Source organism: Natator depressus, chromosome 20, assembly GCF_965152275.1.
Source record: "Natator depressus isolate rNatDep1 chromosome 20, rNatDep2.hap1, whole genome shotgun sequence".
NCBI lineage: Eukaryota > Metazoa > Chordata > Testudines > Cheloniidae > Natator > Natator depressus.
In genome coordinates this window covers 15140236-15153168 of record NC_134253.1, presented here as the reverse complement: position 1 = coordinate 15153168, position 12933 = coordinate 15140236, and the positions used below count along the sequence as shown (strand labels likewise).

At 49.2% G+C, this 12933-nt stretch overlaps 1 pseudogene; it reads left to right on the top strand.

Annotated features, from left to right (window-relative positions):
• Positions 1-12933, top strand: part of LOC141975291 (uncharacterized) — a 62604-nt pseudogene that overhangs the window by 36913 nt on the left and 12758 nt on the right.

Genomic DNA, 12933 nt, shown 5'->3' with positions numbered 1-12933 from the left:
CATAGAATCATAGAATATCAGGGTTGGAAGGGACCTCAGGAGGTCATCTAGTCCAACCCCCTGCTCAAAGCAGGACTAATCCCCAACTAAATCATCCCAGCCAGGGCTTTGTGAAGCCTGACCTTAAAAATATCTAAGGAAGGAGAGTCCACCACCTCCCTAGGTAACGCATTCCAGTGCTTCACCACCCTCCTAGTGAAAACGTTTTTCCTAATATCCAACCTAAACCTCCCCCACTGCATCTTGAGACCATTACTCCTCGTTCTGTCATCTACCACCACTGAGAACAGTCTAGATCCATCCTCTTTGGAACACCCTTTCAGGTAGTTGAAAGCAGCTATCAAATCCCCCCTCCTTCTTCTCTTCCGCAGACTAAACAATCCCAGTTCCCTCAGCCTCTCCTCATAAGTCATGTGTTCCAGTCCCCTAATCATTCTTGTTGCCCTCCACTGGACTCTTTCCAATTTTTTCACATCCTTCTTGTAGTGTGGGGCCCAAAACTGGACACAGTACTCCAGATGAGGCCTCACCAATGTCGAGTAGAGGGGAACAACCACATCCCTCGATCTGCTGGCAATGCCCCTACTTATACATCCCAAAATGCCATTGGCCTTCTTGGCAACAAGGGCACACTGTTGACTCACATCCAGCTTCTCGTCCACTGTCACCCATAGGTCCTTTTCTGCAGAACTGCTGCCGAGCCATTCGGTCCCTAGTCTGTAGCGGTGCATGGGATTCTTCCCTCCGAAGTGCAGGACTCTGCACTTGTCCTTGTTGAACCTCATCAGATTTCTTTTGGCACAATCCTCCAACTTGTCTAGGTCCCTCTGTATCCTATCCCTACCCTCCAGCATATCTACCTCTCCTCCCAGATTAGTGTCATCTGCAAACTTGCTGAGGGTGCAATCCACACCATCCTCCAGATTATTTATGAAGATATTGAACAAAACCGGCCCCAGGACCGACCCTTGGGGCACTCCACTTGATACCGGCTGCCACCTCGACATGGAGCCATTGATCACTACCCGTTGAGCCCGACAATCTAGCCAGCTTTCTATCCACCTTATAGTCCATTCTTCCAGCCCATACTTCTTTAACTTGCTGGCAAGAACACTGTGGGAGACCGTGTCAGAAGCTTTGCTAAAGTCAAGGAACAACACGTCCACCGCTTTCCCTTCATCCACAGAGCCAGTTATCTCGTCATAGAAGGCAATTAGATTAGTCAGGCATGACTTGCCCTGGGTGAATCCATGCTGACTGTTCCTGATCACTTTCCTCTCCTCTAAGTGCATCAGAATTGATTCCTTGAGGACCTGCTCCATGATTTTTCCAGGGACTGAGGTGAGGCTGACTGGCCTGTAGTTCCCAGGATCCTCCTTCTTCCCTTTTTTAAAGATGGGCACTACATTAGCCTTTTTCCAGTCGTCCGGGACTTCCCCCGATCGCCATGAGTTTTCAAAGAGAATGGCCAATGGCTCTGCAATCACATCCGCCAACTCCTTTAGCACTCTCGGATGCAGTGCATCCGGCCCCATGGACTTGTGCTCGCCCAGCTTTTCTAAATAGTCCCGAACCACTTCTTTCTCCACAGAGGGCTGGTCACCTCCTCCCCATGCTGTGCTGCCCAGTGCCGTAGTCTGGGAGCTGACCTTGTTCGTGAAGACAGAGGCAAAAAAAGCATTGAGTACATTCGCTTTTTCCACATCCTCTGCCAGTAGGTTGCCTCCCTCATTCAGTAAGGGGCCCACACTTTCCTTTACTTTCTTCTTGTTGCTAACATACCTGAAGAAACCCTTCTTGTTACTCTTAACATCTCTTGCTAGCTGCAACTCCAGGTGTGGCTTGGCCTTCCTGATTTCACTCCTGCATGCCCGAGCAATATTTTTATACTCTTCCCTGGTCATTTGTCCACTCTTCCACTTCTTGTAAGCTTCTTCTTTTTTGTGTTTTAAGATCAGCAAGGATTTCACTGTTAAGCCAAGCTGGTCGCCTGCCATATTTACTATTCTTTCTACACATCGGGATGGTTTGTCCCTGTAACCTCAATAAGGATTCTTTAAAATACAGCCAGCTCTCCTGGACTCCTTTCCCCCTCATGTTATTCTCCCAGGGGATCCTGCCCATCAGTTCCCTGAGGGAGTCAAAGTCTGCTTTTCTGAAGTCCAGGGTCCGTATTCTGCTGCTCTCCTTTCTTCCCTGTGTCAGGATCCTGAACTCGACCATCTCATGGTCACTGCCTCCCAGGTTCCCATCCACTTTACCTTCCCCTACTAATTCTTCCCGGTTTGTGAGCAGCAGGTCAAAAAGAGCTCTGCCCTTAGTTGGTTCCTCCAGCACTTGCACCAGGAAATTGTCCCCTACACTTTCCAAAAACTTCCTGGATTGTCTGTGCACCGCTGTATTGCTCTCCCAGCAGATATGGGAGACTTCAGTCACCCTGATGAGAACCAGGGCCTGCGATCTAGTAACTTCTGTGAGTTGCTGGAAGAAAGCCTCGTCCACCTCATCCCCCTGGTCCGGTGGTCTATAGCAGACTCCCACCACGACATCACCCTTGTTGCTCACGCTTCTAAACTTAATCCAGAAACACTCAGGTTTTTCTGCAGTTTCAATCTTGAGCTCTGAGCAGTCATACTGCTCCCTTACATACAGTGCAACTCTCCCACCTTTTCTGCCCTGCCTGTCCTTCCTGAACAGTTTATATCCATCCATGACAGTACTCCAGTCATGTGAGTTATCCCACCAAGTCTCTGTTATTCCAATCACATCATAATTCCTGATGTGGAACTCCCTCCTGCCCCCTATCTGCTGTTCACAAACTCATCCAATAGTGCCCCTGCACTGCGCAGATCTTTAGGCTTCCAGTCCACTAACCACATCCTAAGGTCTGGAGGGCAGATGTCATACAGCTGCCCCAACCCCACCAGGTTACACCCCTCCTCTGTGGTAGTGGCCCCTGTGCCCTTCCCACACCTACAGGGATATTCCCCCAGCAGATTGGCGACCTCCTTGTAAGTGACACCTGGGGTCTTGCGTACACCCCGGAATCGTTTCCTGTACGCCTTGGGGGTCAGTTCATACTTCAGCAGCAAAGCCTCTTTGAACAGGTCATAGTCCCCCATCTCAATACCATCCATTTGGCTGAATAGCTCTATGGCCTTGGGACCCAGTAGGGGGGTCAGACAGTGTCATAACCATACAGCTCAGGGTAGCCTAGAATTCCTCCTTACCTAGTGTTGGCCCATTCCCAGCTTCTGGCAAACAGAGGCTAGGTACACTTCAGAGCTTGGGTTTGCATCCCTGCTCATCCTGACTAATTCATGAATTAATCTAGTTCTTTTTTAAACCCTGTTATAGTCTTGGCCTTCACAACTTCCTCTGGCAAGGAGTTCCACAGGTTGACTGTGCATTGTGTGAAGAAATACTTCCTTTTGTTTGTTTTAAGCCTGTTGCCTATTAATTTCATTTGGTGACCTCTGGTTCTTGTGTTATGAGAAGCAGAAATAGCACTGCCTTATTTAGTTTCTCCACACCAGTCATGATTTTATAGACCTCAATCATATCCCCCCCCTTAGTCGTTTCTTTTCCAAGCTGAAAAGTCCTAGTCTTCTCTCTCCTTATAAGGAAGCTGTTCCATACCCCTAATCATTTTTGTTGCCCCTTTCTGTATCTTTTCCATTTTCAATATATCTTTTTGAGATGGGGCGACCACATCTGCACACAGTATTCAAGATATGGATGTAGTGTGGATTTATATAGCGGCAATATGATATTAATTCTGTTAATGTTGCATTTGTTTAATCACTATACAGTGCCTACCACAACAGATCTTTGTCCATGACTAGGGCTCCTGGGCACTATGCTAATACAAATAAATAATAACAATGATGATGCAGAATAGATCTGAGCTCTCCCTCCTGTAGCTGGGCTGGCTCTGATGAGTTAAAACGAGCAAAATGCAACAAATCCTCCCCCTTCTCATTTTTGTCACTACCGTCACAGCTCTGATTCCAACACACACACACACACACACACACACCCCCAGGGCAGCTAAGGAGATGCCATTTTTAGCCAGTCACGTTTCAGAGCAAAAGCACATCATGGTACTGAAGTGACAACTTCCAGAGGCCCCAGCATGGGCCGGGCAGCTTAGTCTAAGCAGGGCAGCCCGTAGCTCATGAGCAGACACCCCTCCCTACTTGCCCACACTCCCAGCATACATAGGGTTGCCAGGTGTCTGGTTTTTGACTGGAACGCCCAGTTGGAAAGGGACCCTGAAAAGGGTCCCGTTAAAAGTCCGGTCGGCGGTGCTGCAGGGCTAAGGCAGGCTGGTCCCAACCTGTCCTGGCACTGCGTTGCGCCCCAGAAGCGGCCAGCAGGTCCAGCTCCTAGGAGCGGGAGCCATGGGGCTCTGTGTGCTGCCCCCACCCTGAGCACCAGCTCCACACTCCCATTGGTTGGGAACTGCAGCCAATGGGAGCGGGCGGCAGGGGGGGTGTCAGTGCTTGTGGGTGAGAGCAGCGCACCGAGCCTCCTGGCCCCCAGCCTAGGAGCTGGACCTGCTGCTGGCCACTTCCAAGTCAAGCGCAGAGCCAGGACAGGCAGGGAGCCTGCCTTAGCCCCGCTGACTGAGGTAAGCATGTGCCCCAACCCCCTGCTCCAGCCCTGAGCCACTCCCCCAAACCCAGAGCTCCGTCTTGCACCCCCAGCTCCACCCCAGAGCCTGCACCGCCAGCTGGAGTCCATACCCAATCCTGCACCCCAACCCCCTGCCTCAACCCACAGCCCCCTCCCACACTCTGAATTCCTCAGCCCCAGCCTGGAGCCCCTCCTGCACCCCAAACCCCTCATCCCTGGCCACACCCCAGAGCCCACACTCCAGCTGGAACCCTCACCTCCTCCCGCACTCCAGCTCCCTGCCCCAGCCCAGAGCTCCCTCCTGCCTGAACCCCTCATTTCTGGCCCCACCCCAGAGTCTGCACCCCCAGTTAGAGCCCTCACCCCTCCCATACTCCAATCCCCTGCCCCAGCCCAGCAAAAGTGATTGAGGGCAGGGGAGAGCGAGCCACCGAGGGAGGGGGAATGTAGTGAGAGGGGGGCAGGGGCAGGGGCAGGCGCAGGGGCAGGGTGTTTGGTTTTGTGCAATTAGAAAGTTGGTAACCCAAAGCATAAACAGCTCCCAGACCCTCAAGCTGCACTCCCAGAGTGCACTGCTCCCCTCTCAGCTGATGTCCCAGCATACACTGCTCCACCCCTGACCCACATTCCCAGCATGCACTGCTCCTGCCCCTCCGCTGCTGCCCCAGCCTGCACCGCTCTACCTCGGACCCACGTTCCCAGGATGCACTGCTCCTGCCCCTCACCTGCTGTCCCAGCCTGCATCGCTCCACCTCTGACCCACGTTCCCAGCATGCACTGCTCCTGCCCCTCCGCTGCTGCCCCAGCCTGCACCGCTCCACCTCTGACCCACGTTCCCAGGATGCACTGCTCCTGCCCTCGGCTGCTGTCCCAGCCTGCACTGCTCCACCTCGGACCCACGTTCCCAGCACGCACTGCTCCTGCCCCTCACCTGCTGTCCCAGCCTGCACCACTCCACCTCGGACCCATGTTCCCAGCATGCACTGCTCCTGCCCCTCACCTGCTGTCCCAGCCTGCACCGCTCCACCTCTGAACCACGTTCCCAGCATGCACTGCTCTACCATCCAGGCTGCGCTCCATCCCCTGCCACCACTGCTGTCCCAGCCTGCACCATGGCCCCTTAGCCGCACTCCCCCGTTCGCCCCGCCCTCCCAACACGGCCTGCTCCAATCCAAGCCCGACCCTGGGGGGTGCCAGCTAACCCCCTGCGCCGAGTGCCCAGGCCCCTCCCGCCCCGCCCCTTCCGCGGGCGGGCTGACTTGAGCAGCCTCGCTGGGGTGCCCGAGGGGAGGGGGGGTTGGAGCCTCGCTGGGGTGCCCGAGGGGAGGGGGGGTTGGAGCCTCGCTGGGGTGCCCGAGGGGAGGGGGGGGTTGGAGCCTCGCTGTAGTCTCACGGCGCAGGACGCGGGAGCTTCGCGGTGCCTGCTCCGGAGCTCCAGGAGCCGCCTTCGCACTGAGACCACGCGCCTCCGGTTCGGCGCAAAGTCTGCTGGGTAACGCCTCCTGCCGGGTTCCCCTCCCCTCCCCCGGGCCGGTAACCTCTTCCCTCTTCCCTCCCCCCGGCCGGGTAGCCCTTCCCCCTCCCCCCAGCCGGGTAGCCCTTTCCCCTCCCTCCCCCTTCCCCTTTCCCCGGCTGGGCAGCAAACATATTTTCTGATGAGCAACCAAATCTGAGATTCAGGTTGTCTCTAGACTGTGCAGTCCTTTAAATTCTCTCTTATTTAGACTTATAATCTTGGGGGGAAGGATTTTTTTTAGATGACTGATGCATTCAAATTGTATGAATTGCAGTGAAGACAGGAGAGAATCTAACTCTTTGTGTTGTTTGTGTTGTTTGTTTGTTTGTTTTAACTAAAACATCAGGAACCAAGTTCTTCATACAGATCATGAGCCACAAGGTAGGTGTAAAAGTGTTGACCTCTCAGGCAGGTGGAGGGGCTCAGGATGGAGTATTACTTTAAGTGTGTATAAGAAAAGATAAGTGAGCTCCCCAAATACATGGCTTAATTTTTCTTGGGAACTGGTTCTTTGAATCCTCTTAAATGTATTGGGAAAAGAGGATGTTTCAGACAAAAATCTGTGGATTTTAGCATCTTGGAGGAAACCTTTTCTCTGTGGAGCACAAGAATACGTGGTTCCCGGTACCCTACATTATACGTGGGCCCCCAAGAATAAGCTTGTATCCTATGCCTGCACAGCGTAGCTGTAAAGTCTACCACTTGCTGTAGTGCAGTTGATCTTTGACACTTAATAGCTGTGATGGATAAATTGAAATGACTTTAAAGTTATTTCCAGTGCCTGGAAGTTGAAGCTAGAAAAATGCAGAATGGAAATAAGGTTTATTTTTAACAGTGAGGATAATTAACCATTGGAAAAATTACCAACTGTTGTAGATTCTCCATCAAATTTTCGAAAGACATCCAATTTTGATTTCAAAAAGATCTGCTCTAGGTCAAATGGGAATTAATTCCTGGCAGTCCTATGCCTTGTGTTCTACAGAAGGTCAGCCTAGATCAGTAGTTTTCAACTTTTTTTCATTTGAGGACTCCTAAAAAATTTTGAATGGAGGAGCAGGACCCCTTTGGAAATCCTAGACATAATCTGTGAACCCCCCGAGGTCTGCCGGTGGCAGGTTAAAAACCACTCCTAGATTATCATAATTCTCTTCTGGCCTTAGAAATCTGTGAATCTCCTCATTTTTCATCTGTAGGGTTCATATTTTTAGGAGGAGAGTGACACTCAGAGACTGGCTCAAAGCGTCCTCCAACAAAGCTTCAGTTCTTTCAGCATCAGTCAAATGGATTTAGAAGGCAACTATGGTAAGTGTTTCTTTGCTGGCTTCTAATATTCATGCAGGGAACTGGCCTAGATGACCTCTCGAGGTCCCTTCCAGTCCTGCAATTCTCTGTTTCTATTCATGGTTCCTGCAAAGATACAGTGAGAGATCGCTTAGATCTTTGAAAGTATCTTAAACTTGGTTAAAGGAGGGAGTGGAGTAACTTTCCGCTATAGGCATTAAGTTTGGTGAATATATGCTTCTGTGTATTAGAGCAGCAGTTCACAACTTCTTTCATTCTGGGACCCAAAACGAGGTGCAGCGGTGGTCTTGCAATTCAAAACCACACAAACTTTAGAGGCAATAAAGGATGATGTGGGTCAATATCACAGCAAGAAACAATACCTAGGTTTTTCAAGGTGGGTGTGAGACCGGCTGGGTAATATGTAGTTGTTGGGTCGGGGCCTGGGTGTTCTGAGACAAATGCTTCTAAGCAGTGTATTGGGTGCAGATACTCTACATCATGCCCCAACCTTTGTGAGCCAGGAAGGCTGGAGTGGGGGCGTAACTCAGCTGTGTGTGGTTCGTTTTATTAATTTAGTGTATGCAATCCGGCCAAGCCGCAGCGTTCTTATCAGTGATGTTCAAGGCATGAAGAGCTCCAGGAAGTTGCCGTTTTGCAGTCCTCCACAGTGTGCATCATGGTTTGTGAGTTCCCACACTGACCTAGTGGACTATGTCCCCCAGCTGCAGCATGTCTGTGGTGTGGAGAAATGGATGATCCAACTAGCAGATCAAATTTGCTGTGTGGGGTACAAACTGGTTATAAAGCTACAGTCATGTCTTGTGCAGCCAGGGCCTAAATCAATTTCCTGGGGATCATCCCAGTGAAGTGACGGTTCTTATCAAGGCCCTGTCCTTGCCATAATTCATAATAGACTTTATTACCAGTGGCTGGCTCCAAAATGCGTTTTGCTCCAGACGCAACATGGTTAATATCCTGTTAGTACTAGGGCTGTCAAGCAATTGAAAAATGTAATCGCGCACTTAAAAATAATAGAATACCATTTAAACATTTGTGGATGTTTTCTACATTTTCAAATATATTTATTTCAATTACAACACAGAATACAGAGTGTACAGTGCTCACTTATATTTATTTTTCATTACAAATATTTATACTGTACAAAAAACAAAAGAAATAGTGTTTTTCACTTGACCTAATACAAGTAATATAGTGCAATCTCTTTATCATGAAAGTTGAACTCGCAAATGTAGAATTATGTACAAAAAAAATTGTTTTGTTTGAGAATGCAATGTAAAACTTTAGAGCCTACAAGTACACTCAGTCTTGCTTCTTGTTCAGCCAATTGCTAAGACAAACAAGTTTGTTTACATTTGCAGGAGAAAATGTGTCCATGCTGATGAGTTCTGCTCAATAACGATCCAAAGCAGTGTGGCCCACACATGTTCACTTTCATCATCTGAGTTAGATGCCACCAGCAGAAGGCTGATTTTCTCTTTTGGTGGTTTAGATCTGTAGTTTCCACATTGGAGTATTGCTCTTTTAAGACTTCTGAAAGCATGCTCCACACCTCGTTTCTCTCAGATTTTGGAAGGCACTTCAGATTCTTAAACCTTGGGTCGAGTATTGTAGCTATCTTTAGAAATCTCAGATTGGTACCTTCTTTGTGTTTGGTCATATCTGCAGTGAAAGTGTTCTTAAAATGAACATCATTTGCTGGGTATTCATCTGCGACTGCTATAACAGAAAATCTGTGGCAGCATGCGGGTGAAACAGTGCAGGGGGCGCACCGCTCTCCCCCAAGGAATTCAGTCACACGTTATTTAACCCATTATTTTTTTAACAAGTGTCATCCTCATGGAAGCATGTCCTCTGGAACAGTGGCCGAGGCATGAAGGGGCATACGAATGTTCAGCACCTCTGGCATGTAAACACCTTGCAATGCCGGCTACAAAAGTGCCATACAAACGCCTGTTCTCACTTTCAGGTGACATTGTGAATAAGAAGTGGGCAGCATATCTCCCATAAATGTCAACAGACTTGTTTCTCTCAGTGACTGACTGAACAAGAGGTAGGAGTGAGGAGACTTGTAAGGTCTAAAGTTTTACATTGGGTTTGTTTTTGGGTGCAGTTATGTAACAGAAAAATCTATATTTGTAAGTTGCACTTTCACGATAAAGAGATTGCACGTCAGTACTTGTATGAGGTGAATTGAAAAATGAGATTTCTTTTGTTTATCATTTTTACAGTGCAAATATTTGTAATAAATAGAATAGAGTGAGCACTGTACATTTTGTATTCTGTGTTGTAATTGAAATCAATATATTTGAAAATGTAGAATACACCCGAAAATGTTTAATACACACACACAATAGAATACCAATTGAAATGTAACTGTGCGATTCATTTTTTTTTTTTTAATTTTTTTTGAGTTAATCGCGTGAGTTAACTGTGATTAATCGACAGCCCTAATTAGTACCATGGTCAGGTAAGGGTGCTGCCCTCTCCAGAGGCCTAGCCAGGTATATGGTGTTGGTTTGATGCATTGGGGACTTTTTTCCCCCCATAGTAGTAGTTCATGGATGCACGGGCTTGGTGCTCTGGAACCATTGAATGAAGTTCAGGGCTTGTCTACGCTTCCGCTTAAGTTGATGTAACTTGTGTCGGTCATGGATATGAAAAAGCCACCCCCCTGAGCTGTCCGCACCAGCACTAAGTCAGTGGGACACACTCTCATTCTGTCATAGCTTCCACCTTTCACTGAGGTGGAGTAATTATGCTGACAGGAAAGCGCTCTCTGGTCTTCATAGTGCGTTTACACTACTGCCCTACATTAGCGCAGCTGCAGTGAGTCTGGTGAAGACTAGCCCCCGGACCAGGACCCTCTTGCAGTGTGACGACTCCTCGGGGCACACTCTCACTAGGACAAGCCTCCTGGGCTTCAGCTCCTCCTTGGTCTGACCTCGGAGCATTCAGCATCCCTGTCGCACGCCATAAGCTCCCTGCAGTGAGCCACCTGAATAGGACACCTGGGGAAACCTTACACGCCCTCCAAAGGGGCCATGCACCCCCGACTTCAGCAGTCAGGAGTGACTCTCAGCCAGCGGTGTAAAACAGAAGGGTTTATTAGTCGTCTGGAACACAGCATAGAGCAGAATCTATTTAGCACAGAAAGCAGGAAGTTACAGCAAAGTTCAACTTGAGGCGCCCCAGAGCCATGGGCTCTCCTCCTGAGTCCCAAACCAGGAGTCTGACCAGCCTCCAGCAGTCCACCTACAGTCACACCCAGTTGCCCCTCCTCCATCTTGTATGCTGTTCCCCAGGCAAACCGGTCACCTGGCCTCCACCTCCCTTTGTTCTCCAATTCCTCTGACTGGCTCTTGCAGAGGATGGGCCCCGAAAATCAGTTGCCAGGATACAACTATTGTCTGGGCCCAGGGAGCTAGATGGCACTTGCACCTTCCCTCTCGGGGTATCTGCAAAGGTCCCACACCCTTCTCCCCCCACCTAGATACTTGTGCAACGCATAGGGAAAACTGAGGCGCGCACAGTATTCATACAAACACTAGGACACTTTCCACTTCGTCACAAGTAGCCATTTGTCCTAAGTACCTGTGTCAGTCTTTCTCAATGGCCTGTCCCTCAGATCTCCCTGACACTGTTTAGAAAGGCTGCAAGCTTTGGATTCACCACGGGCAAGTGATGCCTGACCAACCTGATTGCCTTCCGTGATGAGATAACTGGCTCTGTGGATATGGGGAAAGCAGTGCATGTGATATATCTTGACTTTAGCAGAGCTTTTGATACGGTCTCCCACAATATTGTTGCCAGCAAGTTAAAGTAGTGTGGATTGGATGAATGGTCTATAAGGTGGATAGAAAGCTGGCTAGATTGTCGGGCTCAACGGGTAGTGATCAATGGCTCCATGTCTAGTTGGCAGTTGGTATCATTCGGAGTGCCCCAGGGGTCAGTCCTGGGGCTGGTTTTGTTCAACATCTTTATTAATGATCTGGATGATGGGATTAATTGCATCCTCAGCAAGTTTGCAGATGACACTAAACTGGGAGGAGAAGTAGATACGCTGGAAGGTAGGGAAGGGTCCAGAGTGACCTAGACAAATTGGAGGATTGGGCCAAGAGAAATCTGATAAGGTTCAACAAGGACAAGTGCAGAACTCTGCACTTGGGAAGGAAGGAAGGAAATCCCATGCACTGCTACAGTGTAGAAAAGGACCTGGGGATTACAGTGGATGAGAAGCTGGATATGAGTCAGCAGTGTGCCCTTGTTGTCAAGAAGGCCAATGGTATATTGGGCTGTATTAGTAGGAGCATTGCCAGCAGATCGAGGGAAGTGGTTATTCCCCTCCATTTGGCACTGGTGAGGCCACACCTGGAGCGTTGCGTCCAGTTTTGGTCCCCCCTCTACAGAAGGGATGTGGACAAATTGGAGGGAGTCCAGCGGAGGGCAACAAAAATTATTAAGGAGCTGGGGCACATGACTTACAAGGAGAGGCTGAGGGAACTGGGGTTATTTAGTCTGCAGAAGTGAAGAGTGAGGGGGAATTTGATAGCAGTCTTTAACTACCTGAAGGGGGGTTCCAAAGAGGATAGAGCAAAGCTGTTTTCAGTGGTGGCAGATGACAGAACAAGAAGCAATGGTCTCAAGTTGCAGTGAGGGAGGTCTAGGTTGGATATTAGGAAACACTATTTCACTAGGAGGGTGGTGAAGCACTGGAATGGGTTACCTAGGGAGATGGTGGAAACTCCATCCTTAGAGGTTTTCAAGGCCCGGCTTGACAAAGCCTTGGCTTGGATGATTTAGTTGGTGTTGGTCTTGCTTTGAGCAGGGGGTTGGACTAGATGACCTCCTGAGGTCCCTTCCAACCCTGATATTCTATGATTCTAAGCTGGTCCCTGGTATCAAAAAGGTTGAAAAACACTGATTTATGTAATCAATCTGGCCTGTCCCCCTTACTTCCAGCTATCTAGAAAACCTCCCACAGTCCGTTGGCCCATGTTCCTTTCTGTGCATGCCCTCTGTACTCTGATACAAACATGGATAAATAGCATGGAAGGTGTGAGGGGAGACACATTTGTGATGGCAAGAAAGCTGCTGCATGGACACAAACTGAATCCTGAAGAAGAGGTCTATGTATGCTTGAAAGCTTGTGTGTCTCACTATCAGAAGTTGGTCCTCCCCTACCTTGTCCCTTCTGTGTAACTGTTAAGTGATTAAGGTGATTCATGCCTGTCTCTGGGTCATAGTATGGACTAGGAGGGAACATTTTCAAAAAGTGCCTGTGACTTAGGCCCTCACTATGTTCAGTGAGTGTTGGGCTCTTAAGCACCTGCCAACCTCTGCACTTTACAGGGCCAAGTGCACTGTAGTGCAAATTGCATCCTTTACTCCAGACATGTTTGTTTCAGTTTGATTTTTTTCTTAATCCAGCAGAGATGGCCTTGGAGTCTGAAGGTAAATGCAAAAGGATTTACTTC